We start from the raw sequence: 22,965 nt of genomic DNA, 5'->3' as shown, positions 1-22,965 counted from the left end.
AAAAGAGAGAAAGAGGAAAAAAGAAAGAAAAACAACGTGGAAAAAAAAAAAAAAAGAATAAACGATGTACTCCATTGTGTGTTGAGCTGAGAGTACACTGTACAGGTAAGCTGAGAGGCTACATGCATTATTTTAGCTAACACACTTTCCTCTGCCAGATATGGTTGTGTGTGTGTGTGTGTGTGTGTGTGTGTGTGCACAGTTTGCGTTTGCTCTCTACTTGAGAGAGGTAAATCATACAAACATGGGAAGTGCTTTTGTCTCATGAGTGGGACATGGAGGTGCAGATAAGGGGCTCACTTGAATGAACACAGACATGCTTGTCACCCTACTTGACAAGTGCATCTTAACCAAACACACCTGCCTGTGTTGGTTTTATCGTTCCGCCGCAACCAGTGCAGTATGTACACACCACTGGCCTGAGGCTCCGACTGGCCCATCCATCAAACTGAGATTATTGCACTTATCTTGAGTACATCTTTGAATGAAATGCTAAGGCTTAGTGAAATATTAGGTGGTGCAAAAAAAAAAAGAGGGACTCAGATAGCGTTTAATGCATTTGTGGATCTCGCCCTCATGTTTTACATTAGGTGGATATTACAGCACAATGTCCCTTTGTGACCGTAGCTATAAAAGACGTCGATGTGGCAAAATGTAGGCCGTATATCGCATTTAGTGTTGGAAAATGGCCTTTAGCTCATGTAAAATGAATCTACACACACAATACATAGTGGTTAGCACTGACGCCTCACAGCGAGAAGGTTCCGGGTTCGAATCCAGGCCGACTTCAGGCCTCCCACTGTCCAAAGACATGCTCGTTAGGTTAATTGGTGATTCTAAATTGGTCGTAGGTGTGCATGTGAGTGTGAATGGTTGTCTGTCTCTCTGTGTTGGCCCTGCGATAGACTGGAGACCTGTCCAGGGTGTACCCCGCCTCTTGCCCGATGACAGCTGGGATAGGCAACAGAAGCGAGAAGTTTATAGAAGACTTTAGTTTATAGAAGCTATAGAAGATGAATGAATTAATGAATGAATACATATCTAAAATTAATTTAAAGTTGAACACCTTCAACTGAAATGATGTCTGCATAGGTGATAATATTATTAAAATCTAAAGGATTGTGTTTTCAGGGCTGCTCCATTTAACCAAATGGAATTATTATTATTATATATTATTATTTTTTGATAGAAACAGTTGGATAAAAAAAAAAATGTGGTTTAAGTTTTGCATATGTGTAATCAGAATTTATCAAAATGAAATCCACTTCCATCTAGTTTAAGTCCATTGTGAACATTCCTGTGCATTAGTCAGTGTTATCTGGTTTTATAAGAAATACGAACATTGTTTTGTCCACAAATGTACATTTTTTCTCCATTGCAATTATACAGTCAAACCTTAATTTCCAGGTTTGACCTAAATAGGAGATATAGCAAAAAATAAATCAATAAATAAATGCAAGTAATTTGACAGAAGCTTTTATCCAAATTCTTCTTCTACTGGAAATCAATGTAAAGTTGCACAGTGCAATATTTGGCTGTGCACCATTTGTTTCGCAGTGACACATCCAGCATGGGGACAAAAAATTAATACTAAAAAAGCTTCTTGAAGATTATATTGGCTTGATGGATTAAATCATTCAGGTGTATTACTGCTAATACTTTTCTTAACACCCAAAGACAAGATCTGATTAGGTTTCAGTCTTTTCACTGCGCAGCTGCTGGTCGACTTCCAAGTGTTTATGATTTATCCAGCCCCATCTCTGCTCGCATTCCTTTTCGGGAATATTTTATTATCTGTTGTGGTTAGCAGTGTCAGGTTGAGCTGAATGAAATAACGACCAGAGGCACGCATATACACTAGCGGGGTCAGGACACTCTACCTTAATTTGACAATAAGTCAAACACTTTCATATATTACCCTCTGTAGGACCATAATACCACAGTACGTGTCCTCTGTGAGATAAAAACATGAAAGACACTGCATTCCAGCATCACCTGTATGCTTTTATTACTCTCCTCTCTTAGAGAATACATAGGAGCGTTTAAAAACGAAATATCATGCTATAAATTAGAGTGAGTAGCAACGTAAGAATACCGTTTTGAGGAAACAGCGCTGAAGGTCGTAAACTGCCCAACATGTTAGTGAACCTTCCCGCATGGCCAGGTCCACATGTTGAACCATGTTAGCCATGGCCCCAAACGGCTGCCATGCGTGCACATGGTTCTGTTTTAGGACCCGTTCTTCAACACTATATAGGTTGTATTACATTTATTAAACACTTGAAAAAAAAGCTCTGGCTGCAAGGTTGTCCATCTGTTTAGGACAAGAGAATATATATATATATATATATATATACATATATGAAAGAGGCATGAGGCGCGACGGGGAAACAGTTGTGATGTCAGTGCTGGTCTTAATGTGGTGCAGGTCTAAGTTCTGGACAGATGACTGATTTAAAAGGTACAGCTTTTAGCCGAGAGAACAGTTAGATCACAGATGAATTTTAATCAAAAAAGAAGGAGAAAGGCACACAAATCACCCCTGCTTTGCTCTCAGGAATGTTTTTGTGCATGGCTTTGATATATAGGTGCAGATGTGCAACTGCAGCATGACGAGCAGAGCTAAAAAGGGCCGCTAAGCTGGGGCAACATGTCAGCCGGTGACTCCCTAAAGGTCTTGATTTCTGCCTCATAACCTCAAAAAGAGTTATTGGAACTAACACCACTCCTCGCTGGTGCGTTTTGTGCGTGCAGGAACATTTAGAAATAAATGAGGAAATGTCATGTTGATAATTTCTCATCATATCTCAACTTGAATCGAGTATAAGCACACCGTACGCACGTATTAAGCAGAAAAACAGCTTGCACAAGTTTGTTTTTGCAATGTTACTTCCCAAATCTCACTATTGCTCTAACTATTAATAACACGAGAAACCCCTCCTTGGTTTACCGTACATTACTGTGCCGAGGCAAACCTTGTATTGAATGTCAAGATGTTTTGTGGAAGCCAGGCTGCTGACCCCAATCATTGTTGTATCTCAGGGCATAGGCCACACCTTCTCCCTATTTCTGTTTGGAACTTCCTGCTGATTTTCTGAGTTTCTTGCGTCACCTCAGGTTATGAGCTCTGGATGGTGACTTAACAAATGAGGTCCCAGGAAAGCTGTCAAGATCATGTAGATTTTAGAAGGTTGTTTAAACTCCTGGAAACCTCCCTGTGAAGATATTTCAGGTATGTCTAACCGAGGAGGAGACCTGCAGCAGTCCCAGTTGGAAGTATTTGATACCTCATTTTCTCTGGATGTGGCTTGGGATGCACCCAGAAGAAAACTGCTGGAAAAAAGTGTCTGGATATAAGGCTGTCTGAGCTCCGTTGCTTTGCTTGCTCCCAACACAGTCCAGACCTGGTTAAGAAATGGATGGATTGCTATCGTGTCTGTTTCTGCGGAGTGTATGTCTGTTGATATGAGGCATATCTCAATGCTAATTATAAAGTACTTCAGTTTAACCAAAGGCTTTTGAGACTACAAGCGGTAATATGTCGGTGATAAATTTAAGACGCCACTAATAACAATGGAAGTGCGGATCAATATCAAGTTTCTACACATGAAAAAGTGCATTTCTACTTAATTTAGACTGATCTGATGAGCCAAAAATCTTAATACGTTTGATTAATTTTGTCAGTGTGTAGCTGTTTTCTCGGTCTCTATCTGTAGCTCCTGATTATTTGTTCTAATGTAATGATTTTCAAATGATCTGATTATTAACTGGAGCACACTAAGTATTTAATTCAAATAATGAATTGTGCTTTTTTAAAAAAATCAACAAGAAATCAGATAAAGTGTGTTAAAACTGATGCCTTTTCAGTTTGTTGGCCACTTAAATTAATGAATGTGTCATGTAAAGATTAAGAGAGCAAAAACGTTGGAGTACTGAAATATTCAGATATGAAATTTCTCCCCTTTACTATTGTCATAATATTTTGATGAATATTGGATAAGCACTGATATATAATATTCTATAAATGCTATAAAAGAAAGAAATCCATGTGGTAGCCTTACTGTGGGCCTGGTGCATTCTAACATGCACAGTTTAATGTCAGCAGCACACTCTGAGGTCATGTTTAATGGGTCAGGGGAACAGGTGTCCGTCCTGCACCAGTACCCAGGCCAGAGGAAGCACCTACATGTGTATGCCCTGCAGTCAGCCCCGTACAGGATGAAATAATTCATCAGAACTATTCAGAAGGGACACTGTGAGGCAAAGTTCAGACGCATGCTAATGACAAGAGCATGTTCGCGGGGAAAAGGAAAACTGTCAGCTCTGAATGAATTGGGAATGGCAGAACAGGGCTGAGGCCATTTCAAACTCCTTATGTCTTCGTATAATCCTTGTAGAGGGCTTGCAAATGTCCAAAAGAAATTGGTGGTTTTGCAGCACATGGCGCATGCATTATGTTGTTGGCTTGTATGTATTTCTTCAGTCCTGTTTTACTACAGCGCAGCATGTTGGATATTTGAAAATTACTTTCACTTTCAATGCAGTTTTATCAGTTAAACATGTGAAAATATAGACCAATTTCTTGCGTTAAACCCTGTTACAAAAGACAGAATATTCCCCAAGTCAAAATAAAAATGCAACTGCATTGTACAGTTGAATTATTCAAAGTAATGAATATAGAGCTTCTGTAAATCACCATTTTCTTAGAAGGAAGAATGTATCGTGTACTTACTTTTTGCGCATTTTAACTCTTGCCAATACCATCACTCTTATAAGCAGTTAGACGTCTACATATAAAACATATATTGCATTGAGAGAAAAGCCCATTCAAAAAGACACATATGCAAAGGAGTATTACTTCAGCTCGGCAGAAAAAAATAAATAAAAAATGAGTGGGTTGTATCACTACGTTTACCAGTGTTCAGAGCTCGGAGCAGAATGGAATCATCTCATTACCAGTTTCTACAAGGATAAACATCCCACACAGCCACTCAGTCTGCACAGTTTATAGCAATTTGGTTATATTAAGTCTCACATTAACATTTCCTTCTACACATTTAGCACAATATAGCCAGGCGGCAGACCTGTGAGCAGATAAAAAATAATTCCTGTAGGTACACTGGGCAAAGAAATGATGGCAGTTAGAGGTTTATGTAGTATGAGTTGTCTGCAGTATTGAAAAGCAGATTGTGTTTAGAGAGCCATGCTATTGCAATGTAGACATTTGTAATTTAATGTGTAATTAAAATGTAATGCATCTGATTCAGATTATTCATATTTAATATTTGAATGTGACATCTCTAAATGTTTTAGGGACTAATCGATGTATGTTAATTAACTATATTGGATGAAATGTAGACATGCAATGTATTTTGTATTTTTAAAGTCACAGTTTGAGTGCTCAAAGCTTTAGTGCTTTATAATGACAACTTTTGTCACCAGTGAAATGAGAGTAGCACCAAAATATAATCACGAATATTAAGACATGTTAATCTTCAGTATCATGTTAATGGTTTATTTTCCAATGTTCATACAGTGATGATTAAGCTGTTCAGTGCCAGGTAAATCTTTCACATTTTTTTTTAGTACACCAGAGTTTTAAAGAGTTCTGATTTCTGTGGCGACACCTCCCTCGCTGGCGCATCGGTAGTGATGTGTATCAGATCAACCAGCAGTAATTGGACTGCCAGAACTGAAGAGGGGAGCAACTGTAATGACTGAGTTGGAGAAACTGCTAGGTGCATGGTGGCGCCACCAAAATAAAATCTCAAAAAACTCCAAACGAAGAAGGTTTAGAGTCTAAAAAAGAAAGCTGTCAACTAGGTCAAACACAAATTTCCTTGAAATCCACAGTGCTTTTACTCCCCCTCGCAGCTAGGAGTCACTGTAAATGTGCCCTTGCTTGCTCATAATCACTATAGGCAATAAATTAAAAACTACCGTTTCCTGTAAGACATCAATACTCTTGCTGTCTTGTTACTTAACAGAATACAAGCTAAAGTTTACGTTTATTTGTCAGTTTCACCAAAGTTGCAGGCCCCACAATTGCTCTGTAACCGTTTTAAAATTTGCGGCAAACATATTGGAATATTTGATCTAAACGTTTCCTTGACAACGTGATGTCAAGAAGGTCGTGAATGAAAAGATAGCGTCCCTCCATCTTTTGGGAAATAAAAGGCCTAAGCTAAAGCTAAGATGACCTTTGTCGTTTCTGTGCTAAAGGCCAAGGAAGTGTGAGCACCTACACCCAGGAGTGACATATTTCACAGATTATGCTACGGCTGACTTGTCAAGTTAGATGATAGTCATAGACGGCAGCACCCCTCGTAGAGTTGGTGATTAGGTTTGTAATACCAATGCTACAATGCTTGAAAGTACACAGCTTTCACCCTACTGTATACATTTTTAGTCTCTAAAAGGGAAAAATCTTCATGTTTAACACTTGTTCTTTGTGTTTATTTCTTGCAGTGACACCATTAAACAGCCCATGCTACTCGGGGTCATGAGCGTCTGATGAAGGTAGCCTCTGGAGTGCGTCCCTCTCTCAGGTCAGACGCACTGTCATCATCCCTCTTGTTGTTCCTCTCCAGAACAAACCGTCTGACACTAATCTCCACGCACCACATCTTCTCATGGCGTCTTCCAGATGTTTTTGATCGCAGTCAGTTTGTAGCAGTAGTTCTAAAATACATTTCAATCCATATTAGTCGCCATGCTTCTGTGAGGCGATGGCATACCGATAATTGTTCCCGTGTCAATGTGACAACAAAGGTCAAGGTCTATGATGGAGAAATGCTGAAGTATTGTCTAATTTTTTTTGTGTCATATCAACCACAAAAGGTTACTCTGATGACATTAAGCAGAGCCGACGTCTCTGATTGGCAATTTGAGGCTCATGACCTTTTGTGATGGTACACAGCCGATACTGTACTGAGATGTCTCGATATTACAATGACTGGTTTTAGTAGATCTCTCATTTGTTGGAGTCTTTTTTATTTTTTTTTTAAACATTAAGGTTAGCGAGACATTTCTATTCAAGCCAGCTGAGGTGTGTGATTCGCACAGGGCTGCCTCGCTGCTCCCACAGCCGCGTTTTTACCTTAGCCGGAGTTGTCATTGCTGCTCTACTTACGCACACAAGCCGGCAGTTAAAATAGCCTTCATCAATGAACACGTGGCAAATTTAGCGCATCGGAAAATCCAGTTTGGCTCCTTAGGACCATCAATAATACGTGAAACAAACTCAATCCACATATGGTAATGGCACACCTGATGGTTAATCCCTTAAATTTGAATTGATTCTGATAACAGCGCTGTGCTGTCTAAGCCTTTCCATCTGTTTGCAAATAGTTACCCATTTTCAATTATGAATATGTTTAAAACCTCATTCTAATGCCTGCAAAAAAAGGTCACATTCAACATGGCTTTTGCCGCAAATATGCTATTTTCCCGTAGAAAGGCCAATTTGATGCTCATCATGTGCCCTGGTGTACCTAAGCGCTGTTTAAAGAACATCAATGCAAAGAGGGATTAAATATTCCTGTATTTTGCTAATCATTTATGAAATGCATAATTATCTCAGCCGCTTGTTGAGTGGATTAGCAATCATTGATTCTCTCTTGCTCTCTCTCACTCTCAGTATATATATAGTGTCTACCTAACCCTTTCAAACTCCCCAGTAGGAATATTCTGGATAATATGTATGTATATAGTTGGCAGAGCGGCACCCCGGTTCATATTTCATGCAATGAGAATGACTAATCCATGAAATGTGTGGGTGGGATGATTAACACAGACACCAGCACTGAAAATATGTTTGCTTTGAAACTCTGAATGTGATACAAACATGAAACTATGAATAATTGGCAGAGAATGGGAGCCTGTGTAGATTTAGAACTCAGAAACGCAGTTTATGACTAATTGTGTTAAGTGAAAATGAAGTGCACTTTTGTTCCAGGGATAATTAGCTTTTTAAATGTTGCGAGGGTGATTGTGGAGGCTCTCCTGGGCTCCGCTGCTTTTGGAGTGAGCCCTCTAGCTCTCCCACGGGGTAGTGGCGCTTGTTACATGCAGCCTGAAGGCCAGAGGAGAGGAGCGAAGGCAACACTTGTTAAAAAAAAAAAGAAAGAAGAAGAAGAAGCAGAATGTGCAGAAACAGCTCTTACTGTTAGACAAAGTTGTTATTTTGGCTAAGAGGTCACGGAATCATTTTCAAACTTAACCACATTTTCAAAGAATTCATTCAAGTCCTTCTCATCTGCTTTGTTTTACTCCCGTTTTACACCTTCAGTACATTTTGTTAATGATCGCACAATTTTGGAAATTTCCACTTCTTAATAACACTTGCTTTTTTTGTTGTCAGGACTGTTAGTGGAGCATTTTTTTCCTAATTACAGCAACAACAATTTATGAGAAAGTGCTTAACTTTTAAAGAAGTCATGCAAGTATTTTATTATTTGCAATGCCGAATTCTTCCGCCCACCACAACCTTATAATGTGCGTCGTACTCTTGCTGATAAGCTTGAACCGTCTTTCCATCAGTGTAGTTTTTTTTGTATTGTAAACAGATTTGCATGACTTCCCTTTGAGATAATGAGTCATTTTGTCAGTTTTCATCTAATGCACTGGAAGTTTAGTTCATAGATAATTTGTGTTTTTCACCAAACTCACATTTTAAACTGCCGATTATAGCATTATTGTGTTATTTCCAAGTTACATTTTGTCACCTCTGTTAAGATATATCCAGTCCAGGTCCGGCATGCTACCCGGTAGTGGTGAATAATTACAACCGCTTGCTGAATTTATTCACACAGAAGCGGGACATTTAGCTTCAGAGTAGGAGGATTTAGGAAAATGACAAAATAGGTGGTGGTGGTGGTGGTGGGGAGACAGGGAGAGTAATTACTTGATCTAAAGGCCACAAACAGAGCTCCTGCTGTCGCTGAAAAATCAAATCTGTCAGCAATTAGAAGGAGGCCAAGCAGCACTTGTCAGTGGACAATGGGGCAAGAGGAGAGGGGGATAGCAATTATTAGAGCTGATAGAGTACCTTTATTTATCTAAACAGCAGGTTAGTTGCCCAATCTCCTTCTTTGTCACTTGTTGCTTATGTGAAAGGGGCACCACTTAATCCGAATAGTGTTCCTTGTGGCAACCAATGGGTATTATACCCGGGCCAAGAGCTGCAGAGAGCTGCTTTTCAGCATAGGAAAGAATAATCCATGGGTTGATCTCATGCTCTTGCAATGCTTCCTTTGCTCAAAGCGCTGATCAGGATCCTTTACGTTTGAAGCTATTTATTAGAAGTTTAGGGAGGTGGGAGGTGGGGGGGTGGAGGGGTCACTAGTTTGAAACTTGTAGTCATTATCAAAGACTTCTGCTCCTTCAAGGGGCAAAAGCCCACAGGGTCTCAGGGAAGGGATTTGAGATGTGTGTGGGGCTTATTTTCATTTAAAGCCAACTGCAAATACAGTCTGCAGTATAAACTCTGTGGTTCTCACACAAAATATAACAGCATCGTGTAAACTAGAGAACGCGGCCCTTTGTTGAGTTAATGAAAGACGTGCAGAAATGTTATTAAATGGTGGCTCGGGAGGGAATATTTTGGAAGCAAAGGGCTCCTATTAGTGGTTGCTTAGAATGTAAACTTCTCAATTAGTGTAAGATCAACATTTAATACTTTATAATTTGTGAGGAAAAACTCACAAGTTCTCACCTGAGGTTTTGACTGCTGGAAAATGTGTTAAGCCAATTTAACAACTAAATTTAATGATGCAAATATCGTGGACACCGGTTTATTCTTGGCTACCGCAGCATATTTAACAGCAACACGCCGTGTTTCAGAACAGCACGTCCCTTCATTGATATTTGTTTATTATACACACTCCTTCAAAATATACCATCCCAGAAAAAAAAATAAAGTTTCTCATACTTGATAGAGTTTGCAAAAGAATTTTGATTAGAGCTTTGTTGCTGCGCTACACTTAGACTAAATTAACATCATAATGTTTTTCATTACGTCCATTAAAAGGTAAAATGTGTTCGTGCGGTTAATTGCATCAGTATCTCTCAGGTGCAGAACGCAGAAGCTTTTTCCGCAGTTTTACACCGAGCAGCAAGAATAATTTATGTTTGACATAGTCAGCAGGACCTCAAGGAAGGAAATGGGCTGAAGTCGCTATAAATTATTAGATAAATTGTTAAGTTTATGGTTGTTTAAAAGAATCTCACAGTGGAACTTAAACTATGCAATTTGCCGATGACGTGAATTCATTCCATTAATGACGTGCGCATATTTGTGTCTGTTTCCAGCTACGGAAGTTAACATCCACTCCAGTGTGCAGTATCTTATAATGCGGTTGATAACTCTTGTGCTGACACAGTCTAATTTCCTCAAACATTCTTAACTGGGTTAGAAAATTAATATCAACTTCCCTCTCTCCAATGCGCTGTTGTTCAATTAAAATTCAAATTGGAAAATTTTATTAACGATGTTTCAGTGAACTTTAAGAATAACAAGAAAGTTTATTTGAAGTGTCGTTTTTTTTTTTTGAGAAAGGATAAAAGTCTAAAATGCCCTTGAAATATTGAATATAAATTAATCTAAATATTTTCCCACTTGCCTATACGGAGCGCCTGAAATTGCCCCGAAGAAGCTGCGAGTCATTTGGGCTGAATTACAGTCGAGTTATTGCTTTGTGTTGGTGATCGTTGCCTCCTCGCTCCACGCAGACAGCCCTTCTTACTTCTGGCATTTCACTCGTAAAGAGGAGGATATTTGTGGCGATACAGTTCAATTGTCAATGAAGTATGCAGCGTGTAGTAAAGCGGTGTCCTAAATATTCCTGTATATATGGAATCCAGATGTGAAAAATATGAAATACCATAAATCACTGAAGGCTGATTAAGTCTCTACATTCGGCCATTGAAAATGCATAAGTACATCACTCATGGCTCAAAGCAGATTTTCAAAAGATTACAAGGATGCATATTTTCTAAATAGTGGCAGGTTTTAATGTGGTTTACAGAGCGCCGCGATGGCAGAACGAGCAAGCAAGATTCATAAACTGGAGACACCGACGGCTGATGCTTTAAGTCGACATTTAGGTATTTGCCTGTTCCTCACACATACAAACATGTGCTGCTGAGATGCACTGCTGACAGAGCATGTGAAGAACTCATTTGTACTTAGGTATGAACTTAAACTTCCCTGCGCTGTGATGTCTACTGGAAAATCTATTCACGTGGATTTGGGAGTTGCAGTTAGTGATGGACTGTGCTCTCATTTTCTTAAGTATAAATCTAATACTTTTTCCACCTTAATTTGAAGAAACATTTGTCCGATTGGAGTCGAGGAAAAAGCGGTGGTCACGAGGAGCACACGAAGAACATTGTTTCTTCTCCTCAAGATGCTTTCACAGCTTAAACAAATTTAATAAGACTTCTTTTGACTGACAGGAGAGCGCTCTCCCACAATGTCTTCTTTTTGCTCTCACATTCCTCGTAAGCAGCTGTGCGCCGTTTTGAATGAGATGAAGGCTGGAAATCACACGCACACACACACACACACACACACACGCTCGCTCACTCACTCACACTATCGACCTGGAACAAGTGAGACTTTTATGCAAGTCTGCGCAGGCCTGAATGTGCGACTCATGACACATTTCAGAGGAGTTATTCTGCAACGTTGAGAGTTTAGTAAATTCAGACTGTGTACCCGGACAAGCTGATATCACAGCAGCCGTCATTAGTTGGTGTTTTTGGGGGTCAGAAAAGCTTAAGATGTTTAAATCAATCAATGACGCTTTCATTCAGCTCCACCGGAGTTGCATTTCTTGAGACTGCTGCACAGGAAGTGATGCAGAGTACATTTCCTACAGCAGCTCTCAACAGAGGACCAAGTTGTTAGCGTTAACAGTAAAATGTACACGGAAATAATGCCACCTAGAAAGTCAAAAACTAAAGGGAAAAGAAGGTGCATTACTGCCCGAATGTCTGCATGTGCTTGAGTGATTTTACGTGCATAAAAAGGTAGCAACAATAAAGAAATCATACTTTCCAGTTTTCCAGAGTGCTAGCTTTGTTCATCAGGTTTCCCAGCCTCACTGAGTCAGAGGCACAGTGGAGGTCTGTGCAGGTGGCACGGCTGTAGAGCCCGGCGGGGGTTTTCTGCTCCCTCTCCTCCTTCTCCACAGGTGCTTATTAGCACATATGAGCTGCCACATGTTCCCAGCCTGGCCACCGCCCGAGGGGGCAAAATCAGTCTTCTCCCATAATCTCCACAGCCTGACCAGGCCCTCACTCATACTAACAGGGGCACATGGCGTAGCGTTTATGAAGCACAGCGCAAGTATTACCCTGCCGTTTTCTCTCTCTCTCTCTCTCTCCCTCTCTCCCCCCTTTTTTTTTTCTTCTTCTTCTTCCGCGAACCGCTGGATAACCTTTGCAAGCATCTCCCCATTTATTTCCATATTCCAAGTTTAAGGTCAGGATGAAAAGTGATACTCACGCAGATAATAAATACACGTCGGAGATCCTGTATCTGTTTTCAAAGGCGAGGAGTAATTCAGTTGCAGACGTTTTGTTGCAAATGTTCTCTTAACAGATATCAAACAGCTCCGAACTTGGCCAGCAGTTGAAATGTTTTGCACCTGGTCGGCATGACAGAAACCCATTGTCATCTTAACAGCCCCCCACTCTGTGAGACATGTGAATGGTTCCGCTGTGTGTGTGTGAGAGGGCGAGAGGGGGAGCGCGGCTGGATCGGAGCTATCGCGTTTGAAGTGGGCATATGGTCGTCGCATTTGCATTTAATGCCCTTCAGATTACTTGTTTTAACTCGTGCTAAACACCTCACTCGGTTGGGGCTAATTTGATGAGGTCATGGTGTGACCCCGTGACCCGCTCTCTCCATGTTCTCTAAGTGAAACCAGCTGAGTCACAGAGCGGGAGAAAGGTGGAGGGTAGTGGGAAGGGTCTGCTCGTCGTGGCTGGACTGGCCCCCGGCAATCACGGAGCTTCACGTGCCCACCAATGTGGAGCGGCGTGCTCGCCCGCTCAGCCGCCGACACTTCACTGGTGTGAAGCTTTCTCCCAATCATCACAGAGCTCGGCAACTTCACAGCTCGGCTCCCAAGCAAAGCGTCTAGTCAAAACACATTGAATAGACCTGGAAAGAATAACAAATGCTCCAGCTTCTTATCGCACCACTCTCCACTTTGAAGATGTTTGCAAGAGAAGATTGCGCCAATATACATTCAGGAAAACATGTGTGTTTGTGTGTGCGTGACCCGCAGGACCCCTATTAAGACATTTATTTTTCTTTGCATCGCCATACTTTCTTATGTTTCAGGATCTTAACTAGATTTAACCGTGTCTTTTCTAACATAAGGAACCATAAAAACCCCTGTTCTTAATTAGGAAACAGGATATTTTCTGTGCGATTTAATGTCATTTTTAATATATATTTTTGAGCATTTTAAAAATAAGCCATGGGTTTGCATAGACATGCACATGAAAACACATATGCACACATTCAGGCACACACTCCTCTCAACATGAAAGGCCATCCAAAGGAATAGTAAAAGCCCTCTTATGGAATGTTAGTGAGGCCTGTTGAAGTACTGATCCACAGCGGCAAATCGGCTCTTTTCTGTTGCTGCAGACTCAAGTGTTGTCCAGACTCCAGAGAATAGTCCCGTATGGTCTGAGGGGCTACATTTTCCTAACCTCCAAGGCCACCGCCGCGAAGGCGCCTCAAGAGAGCCTCTTTCGTGTCAAAGGGGGAAAGCCATTCAACTCGAGAACGGCCTCTGGCTTTTGATCAGTTCACAAGTTACAGTTTTGCAGAGGCCCTTTTTTCATGCAAATGGGAAATCTTCAAACACTGTGCGGAAATACATCTCTTTCGGATGTACCTTAATAGGTAGTGCTTTTAACATGGGAACTTTCACAGCCAAGGACTTGCTTGAAAGCCTCCTCAGAGTAGTGAAAAGCACGCTCATCGCCCAGGTGTAGATGGTCCCCTTTAAGAGCTTCTCCCTCTGTCCCGGGTTCCCTCCAGCCAGCGGCTTTGTATGTTCACTGGAGACCACATTGACTCCCAATTAAGGGATTAGGATAAAGATTATCAGAACCATTTTCAAAACACATAACGTTTACTGGCTTTCCCACAGCACTTTGGATCACCACTCTTGTTTTGGCACACTTTAACTTTATTGTTGTAGATGGAGCAGCTGTTTCTGGGCCCAAAGTGTTATTAAAACTGTTGCTCTAATGCTTGGAGCATCCAGGATAAACTGTTTTCATTCCATTTTGACAAAAATTAGCTTTTCACAGGGTTGTGTTTGTGCATAAATTATACATTCCCCTTTAAGCTGTTAAAAGCCATATATATTCCTAATTCGAGAAGCCATTTGCAACGTGGGGTCATGTCAGTATAGCAGGAGAGGTCTTTCCCAAGTGGGTTCAAATTCAAAGGTGTTGGAATGTCAGGTTTTATTTGGGGTGGCTCCGTGTTTCATGTGTTTCTCTTGGCACTCTGGAACTGCCCATTATGCTCCTATTAAAGTTCGCGTTGCTGGAATATTGGGAAGAAGGAGGGGTGAACCAAACTCTCTTCAAGGTCATGTTCCATTGGAAAGAGCCAACAATGCCAGTGCTAATCCCTCCTCCTCCACCGCGCTCTGACCCCATCCCATGGCTTGTAGGACTCTGCGGTGGGAGAGGACTAGAGGCCCTGCTTGTTCCTATACTCAGCTCCGCATTAGGCAGCCCAGAGCTCCTGGATTATCTGCCAATTAGCACCAATTGTGCCGGACGGCATTAATGTAATGTTCTATATATTTTTTTTTAATACCGTTTAATTTTTGCTCCTCTTCTCTTCCCCTCCTTCTTTCTGGTCTAATCAAGATTGTCAGCGCTCTCTTTTTGCCGTTTTCTCATTTAAAATAAAAGAGTTGGGGTTTAATTTGGCATTAAGCAGCATAGAATATGCCTTGCCAGCAGAGCGCTTGTTGGAGGGAGAGCGTTAGCGGAGGGGGGAGAGAGAGAGAGAAAGAGGGGGAGAAAATCATTTTATGGGAGATACTGTGAAGGACTTGTTTGAACAGGGCGTGAGCCTCAGTGTCCTGCTACATTAGCGGGGAAGTCAGCTTTGTGGCGGAATAACGTGTTGCCTCACTATTGTGCCCCCTACGGTGGAAGGGTTTGGTGAGTTTGGATTAGGAGACTCCATTACATTACCCTAATAACTGGATAAAGCCGCCTCATCCAGTGCAACTGATCCTCAAGTATTAGCGCTCATGGCTCGTTACAGCATTTCAGCAGCTGATCTGCAGACAGTTGATTTCTCATTATAATGCACAGATAGATGATGGTGTCTGAGCACGCCATGGTGTGCAACTTTCCTTCAAAGCAAATGTGTGTTTTTTTTTTTTTTATTTTATAACAGAATACCAAGAGGCTATTACATTTAGTTTCCAACAGTTTCAGAATAGCGTGGCAATAAACAGTCAACAAACCTCCCTTCAATTTAAGAGGCTAAATGATAATCTTTAGTCTGCTATGAGGGAATTTCCACAGAGATGAGTTTTATTACCATGAAAAATGTTTTATACTTTACACATAATTGACTGTACTGTCTATAAAAGTAGCTAATCATTATAAAGCACGGCAGTTTCTCACAGTTTAATTACACATCTGTTGCAGGTGTTAGGGCATGTCAGATGCTTTCTTATGAGGCTCGCAGCGTATTTTTACAGCGAGCCGTTTTTTTCAAAAATAGTCAAATTCATCTTGTGTGGAGCTGAGTTGTTTTCAGAGAGAAAGACTAGAAGAAAAGACGCGGAGAAAATGGAAAAAGCGAGGAAACGAGTGTGTGAGAGACGACAGCAAACCGGGGAGCGCTGAAAGCGATGAAGAAATTTTTATTAAAATGCTAAATTTTTGTCATTTTAGATCAAAGTGAATTGATGGAGAATGACCTTCATTACAACGTTTGAACATATAAAAAAAAGCGGCGGCATGAGAATGTGGCAGAGGAGCGAACAGATTACACATAAAGCCCAGCTTCTTTGATGTTAACTGTCCGGCCCAATTAAGCCCGGGGACATGTGTGAATCCTGACGCTTACATGGATGGATTCAGGTAGACCGTCTGTGTGCTGCAACCACGCACCAACCTATCCCAGAAATTTCATGTAAATTAAATTATATATTTTACCACGATTTTTTTGAAAAATGTCAAATTATTTTCGTCATTAAAAGTAGTTGCAGTTAAGAGAAAACTGAATTATCAAATTTGAAGTAATCCACACTTAATCAACTTTTATAAATACAAGCTAAACGCATTAAATGCTGTAAGTGAATAGCATTAAATCTGCTTACATGCACTCGCAGTGTGTCCAGAGATCTGGCTGCTGTATTGGAGGAGCTCAGGTGAGGCCAGAGGCCACTGGTCATTAGCAATCCAGCTTCCCTTCATAGTGTTAATATGGGGTCAGACTGTGGACTAGAAATCCGCAACCACAGCTGGCACATTCAGCATCTCCACGGCTGCTGTTTTCACTAGCCGAGTGAAAACAATCCGCCCGCTGTTCCCCCTGGTCCGCCGGGCTGACCTTGCCCTTGGGCCACACCACCGTACACCACCCCAGCTGTTGTCACTCTGCAGCCGCAGAAAAAGCCCCGCTGCCTCGCCTGCCCTCCTTGCTGGGACCCTTTTCTTTGCTGTGGGCCCTTCCTGCAGGTGTGCTAAGGTCCTATACATCCCCCTGTTTGATTACGGTGCAGGCCAAACACCAGGGCTCTCCTCCGCCTCGGTCCTGCGGGTTTGGTTCAGGGCCTCCAAATGCCTTTTAGATCCCTAATCCTAAACACTTAAGCCCTTCCTGATGGGTTCAGCTCTAGGTCCCGGCGATTTAACCAATCCAAATAGCGAGAGCACTGAGGGGTCGAGTTCGGCCGAGTTGCCTTTTGGCCTTTTTTTCTTTTAATTCAGTGTATTAACTCTTTCCCGCTGATTGAAGATCTAGATGCAGTTGTGAAAACACGACTATCATTATTATATTTCATGACATGAAGACTCCCTTTAACGCTACTTCTGGTAATTGAGTCTTCACAAATACGTCTTCATTTTCTGAATCAGTCTCTTTCATTCAATCAGAGTTGCTATAAAGTATAAACACAGATGAAACCGCTTTTCATAGTGAGTCTCAAAAAGACTCAAAGCATTTCCGAGATCAGTGGATTCTGAGAGGATGTTGATGAATCCTGAAAAGAATCTGTGTCAGGTACAGTGGGGCACATACAGTCCATTTCTTCTCACTGAGCGCATACGTTGGTTTAATCCGTCCCATTTTCCTTGTGCTTTTTAAATAAACAGTGCTGTCCGGCCCCTCCACCTGTTTCAGGGTGCTTGAGAAATGGACTTTTCCTGAAAAGTCTGTGACCTCTGACCCCTCGCAGAGCAGGAAGGGGCTGCCAGCAGGCAAATGCCCTCCTGTGTGGCCAACTGCCATTTAACCCCATAATTGTTACAAGGCAGCTCCTGGCCGTCCCAAACTTGGTTTCCGGAAATCGCCCTTAAACAATCAAATAAACGCACATGCAGGGAATTTGCTGTGCCCAGGGCATTAAGCTGGAGCTTGTGAAGCAGTGATTACACATTCACTGGTTGGACTTGACACCTTTGAAAACACACAACACACTGAGGAAATATATCTCATTGTCATTTTTGTAAAAGTACACTTTTTTGCCTTTTTAACAAACATTTTAAGTCGATAAAGGGGTTGCTTCCCATTTCAAAAAAAGCTAAAAAGTAATAGTTTGTCATGTTATTTATACAAACCACTATAGTAATACATTTCTTAATTGAAATAAGTGATCAAAAAAAAAAAATAGACACCAATTTACCAGTTAAGATCGTTCCATTTTTGTTTGCTGTTGAATCACCGTTGGCCTCAGGCTGTGTTGTAGATACAGTATCCACTTTACCTTTATCATGCAGTGCTCTGGCCCATCAGGCTTTCTATGTGGTTGGCTGCACTTGGTTATTTTTTCCATCCCTGCACATTTGCTTTTTGCTCGGCGCTCACCTCCAGACTCGGGCTTAGAGTGTTTCCCCAGCAGCCTTTCTGATAGCAGCGCGCTCGGTGATTGCTTCCCAGGATCAGAGCGGCATGCAGCACGAGCAGGCGGCTCAGCATACCACACATGCTGCAAGATCAAAGGTCATTCTTGGAAGCCCGGGATTATGGGGGAGGTAAAATTATATTTTTTATCCTTCTGCTTTGTTTTTGATCACCCTATCTGACCCACCTCAACCTGCACTCCCTCTCACCACCTCTCACCACAGCCCTTACGCTCAGGTGTTAGTTTTCAAGAGGGGCTCCGGGGTGAAGGAGGGTTGAGGTTCGCTAATGTAGAAAAACAACAGACAGATTGGATGCAACCTTGAGCGGCGGGTTTGGAAAGAGCTCTTAAGAGACTCCAAGGTCAGTGGATGTGGGAACCGCTGCTGTCTCCTGGGTCCGACGGAAATAGTGACCAAATCAAAGACGGCTCATGAGTGATACGTTCGCTGAGGTCACGTCTATTTATTACTGCAGCGGGAGAGTATCACATATACAGCCGGTCTACAATGGAAGGGACAGTAATGACACCTGATGTGTGTCATCGGCAGGTGTGAATGATGGTAATCATGAAAGTTATTATCTAAATGACTTCTACAACTCAGTTAAACTCTGTATTACTTCACGTGTGTGTGTGTGTGTGTAGGTCTTTTATTTTGGTATCAGTAAACAGGACCTCCTCTAACTTCCAACTACTCAGAGGTCCAATTCATTTGTGTGGCACCGGGTGTGAAATTAACACAGAAAGCCTTGCATTGTATTAATGTCAAAATTGTTCAAATTTGTAAACAAATAAAGCAAATACACAGTGAGAGTGTGTCATTGACTTAGTCTTGTAATTTCAAGGCTATTGTAATAAATGTCATGGTGTTTTCCACCATTGTAAGAACACCCAACATCAAACACTTACAAAAAAAAAAAAAGAGTGTGTATTGTAGTTATTAAATCACAAAAAAAAAATATGAGCCTATGTGTCATAGTGTGTCTCGGGGGCATATTTGTTTTGTAAATATTTTTTAAATGCGTCTGCCGCACTGCGTGTATTCATTCATCTAGCAGAATTAATTGTGATGTTTAGCAAATGCAGGGTTTTAATGTTTGCATTCGGGGAGTCGGAAATTATTTAAAGTGTATTTATTCGGGTTGAACAACAAATATAAAAGTGTTGAGGTAAACAAGAAGTGAGCAAAAAAGTACTTTTATTTAATTTTTTTTTTTGCTGTTTTTCCGGCGCATTTAGAATTAAAATGAATCATGCAGAAAATTGTGAGTGCCGAAATAATATCTGGATTTTAGATTTTACTATTTAAAGAATATCAGTTTATTTATTAAAAAAGAAACTTTACATGCATGTGTAGCAAATAATCAGGAATAGGAATACATAAAAAGTTATGCTGATTTAAACTGATTATCTTAATAATAATAAATAGCTTTAATAAAGTTTCATTTCGCCTTTATATGTACATTTTTTTAAACTTTTTTTTGCTTTCAAGGTGGCATGTTTTCTTTGTTACATGTAAAATTCGAATGCAACAGCTTCATGTCAAAATAATAACTTTTTTTTTGTTGTTGTTGTATGGATTCGTCTAATAATTGTAGACCGGCGTGTGAAAGGACAGGAGCTGTGATTAAAAACAAAGATACAGAGTCAGTTTTAGCTGAAGGAAGTGGAAACAGCTGTATTCAAGACAATTATATTTTGTATTTTGTTCACTATATATATTTCACCACCGTTCCACTAACAAATTAAATTATAAGTACTGTTAAAACATTATTACTGTAAACTCTCGCAGTTGTAGTTCTATCATTCTGTGGATGAAGCTGAACAAGTAGAGGATGACGAGACCTTGTGCAGAGCGGAGAGAGGAAGATGCTGCCCTCCGTGAGATTCAAAATGCTCTGACAGAGTGGGAGAGGACCATTAAGTGGTGTGTTATTTACACATCATAAGCCAGTCTATTATATTGACATCCAGACGACCCAGTCCACCGCTGCTCTGTGCGCGCGGCGGCCTCGCTCTCTGTTTGCTCTCAGCACCAGCATGCTGATTGGGTGATTTTCTGATATGGCATTCCAATGGTCTGGACTATGTGCAAGATCCTTTCGTCTGAAATAGTCCGAAAGCATTCATTACCCGCCGAGAAATGAGACAAAAGGTCAAGAAAGCGGTGTGACGGGGTGGAGCCATGTGAAGTGGAGGTGGGGTTTACAATCCAATTGGGGATTAAGTTATCTCTTATATCTCTTACTTACAATAAATCCACACGTCTCCATCAGAAATGTCTTGTTTAAACTGTAGACGAGCATGAAGCAAATGTTTGACTTTATTTAAAATTCATTGTTCAGTATTACATTGCCGGGCCGGGGTGAGCCCTGAGATTGCAGAGGTGAGCAGACAGCCTGTATATTTTTTATTCTGATCCAGGAATTGCAGAATTGCCATCCAGTTGTTGTCCTCCACACCATTCTGCCATTTACCAAAGGCATCAAAATATTTGACATCCTATAATGGGATCGCATCCAGAGCAATTCCTGTAACTACTGTTGACATAGGTGCCCCAAGTAAAATAAATCTATTTTGGCCATTGATGTGAATGAACTCTCTGTGAACCATTTAAAGCATTAATGCAGATAAAGGAGAATACATTCCCCTCACCGAGATCATTAGAATATGACTACCACAGAGTTATTATTACTGCAGGCTCCACTGTGAATACTTTTAAATTTCAATAACATCTCAATAAAACTGAGGGACTGCGAGACAATTATCTTCTCAGGAATATAAATAGTTCAAAGCAATCTTCAACTGCATGTAAAAAGTGATTTAAGTACTTTTTTTTTTTTGGGAGAATATCACAGGTATTACAAGAGTTTTGCAACCAAAGGCGCAGTGACTTGTAAGAAATTACACTTTCAATTCGTCTAAAAATGATTTACAGAGCTCAAGAAAACGTCGATGCTGTTTATATTCTTCAGAGATCTCTCTCCCTGACAGACACACACACACACCAGCAGAATACAGTAACTGTCGGAGATGATGTTCACAAGCAGCAGCAAAATGCAATTATGAGAGGTCTACCCCAAAATATTTGCTTAACCATTGTGACGGCTGTAGGCGCAAGTACAGTACACGTTATGAATTTATGACAGATTTTGACCACTCATAAGCAGAGAGAGGAGAAAAAAAAAACTCTCATGGTCTCAATTTATGATCACAAGTAATCCAGACAGGCTTTCAGAAATGAAATAAATTCAGTAGTAGGCAAATTAACATTTCACTTTACTATTTTTCTTTTTAACAAATCACTGGTTGGCAGCACGGTGCTGAACATGTACCAAGTGCAGAGAAGGGACGCTGTTGAGAGAGAGAGAGAGATTCTCAACTAATCAGTTCAATATTGTTATTTTTCTGAACTGTATGCAGGAGATAACAGACCCAAAACTCAGAGCAGTCATTCATGTCCTACCTTAAACTCTAGTGAGTAAAATAAGAAGTCCTCGTTAGAGTGGGGATCCCTGTGAGCCCCTGTGAGACCCCTGAGAGTTTGGGCACAAGTGTGCTTTCCGTATAGCCGTCCCAAGCATTGTAGAGGAGTCTGTGAACTTACAACGGTTATTTAGTTTGACTCCATATCGTAGATTCTTTGTGTTTTAATGCTTTTAATATGTTTTAATTCACTCAAAGTGATTAAATGTTTGCCTTTACGATACTAATAGGTTTAAATCAAAGTCAAACACACAAGCTGCTCTACAGCTGACCGTACGTGAATCAGACCAATGATCCAAGCAGAGAGGAGAGAGAGTCATAGTCACAGCAACGCATATGTGTGTGTGTGTGTGTCTGTGTGTGTGTGTTTGCAGGCTGCGTGGTGTGCTGTAACTCACACGTGCGTCTCAAAACCGAGCACAGAATGCAAATTTAATTACAGTGCTTAAGATAATGACTACATTTGATTAAGTAAAAGAAACTGTTTTGAATCCAGTTAAATGAAGTTAGCTCAGTTTCTTTTTTCTAAATTGGTCAAAACATATAATTTACTAGTATGTGTCACTATCAGTATGTTTATCAAATAGGTTAAAAGGGGAATTTGCATGTATCTAAAATGTCAGTTGTAATTGCAAAAAATAAACAACTAAATCTCCAGCTTTAAACTACACGTTTATTAGGATTATTATGATTAAAAAATACCCAGTAAAGTCTACGACTACCGCAAACTAATCTAAACTGAGCTGTAGTTTAACTTTTACTGGAGCTGTCCACTTGCAACATATAGAAATGTCATAAATACATCACTCTGCGATCAAAACATTTAACAAGTCTGAGAATTTGAACAGCGAAGAAGGGGTAAAAATTAACGAGGGGCCGATAGGAATCTGTGGTGAAGCTGGCAGACGATTTCCCCTCTCCTCACCTCTGCCAGGAGGAGAAGCAGCGGCACCCACCAGAGCTGGAGGCGTCCCACTGGGAGAGCCTCTCTGTGGTTATCATACCCCATCTAGTGGCTGGAGTGGGTTAAGGGAGAGTAGGAGGAGGAGGAGGAAGAGGAGGAGGACAGTGTAGGCAGCATGTTATAGAACTAGGTGCTCTCTCTATGTTGATGTAATTACAGTAGATAGATAGATAGATGGATAGATAGATAGATAGATAGATAGGAAAGCCATACTGCTTTCGTTGAAACCTAACTTTGCATGCCTATAACTGTAAAATTAAAAGAAAACACAGCCATAATTAGATTCAATTAGATTATGTGTATGAATGTATCATTAAGACGAGCTTCACTTTTGTCTGACAGTATAGTTGTGTAAGACGTAGCAGTGCTGTAGGTGCAAAT

The sequence above is a fragment of the Chelon labrosus genome (assembly GCF_963514085.1).
Source record: "Chelon labrosus genome assembly, chromosome: 15".
In the NCBI taxonomy this organism is placed as follows: Eukaryota; Metazoa; Chordata; class Actinopteri; order Mugiliformes; family Mugilidae; genus Chelon; species Chelon labrosus.
The sequence above is the reverse complement of the archived record's forward strand: the minus strand, read 5'-3'. Positions refer to the sequence as shown.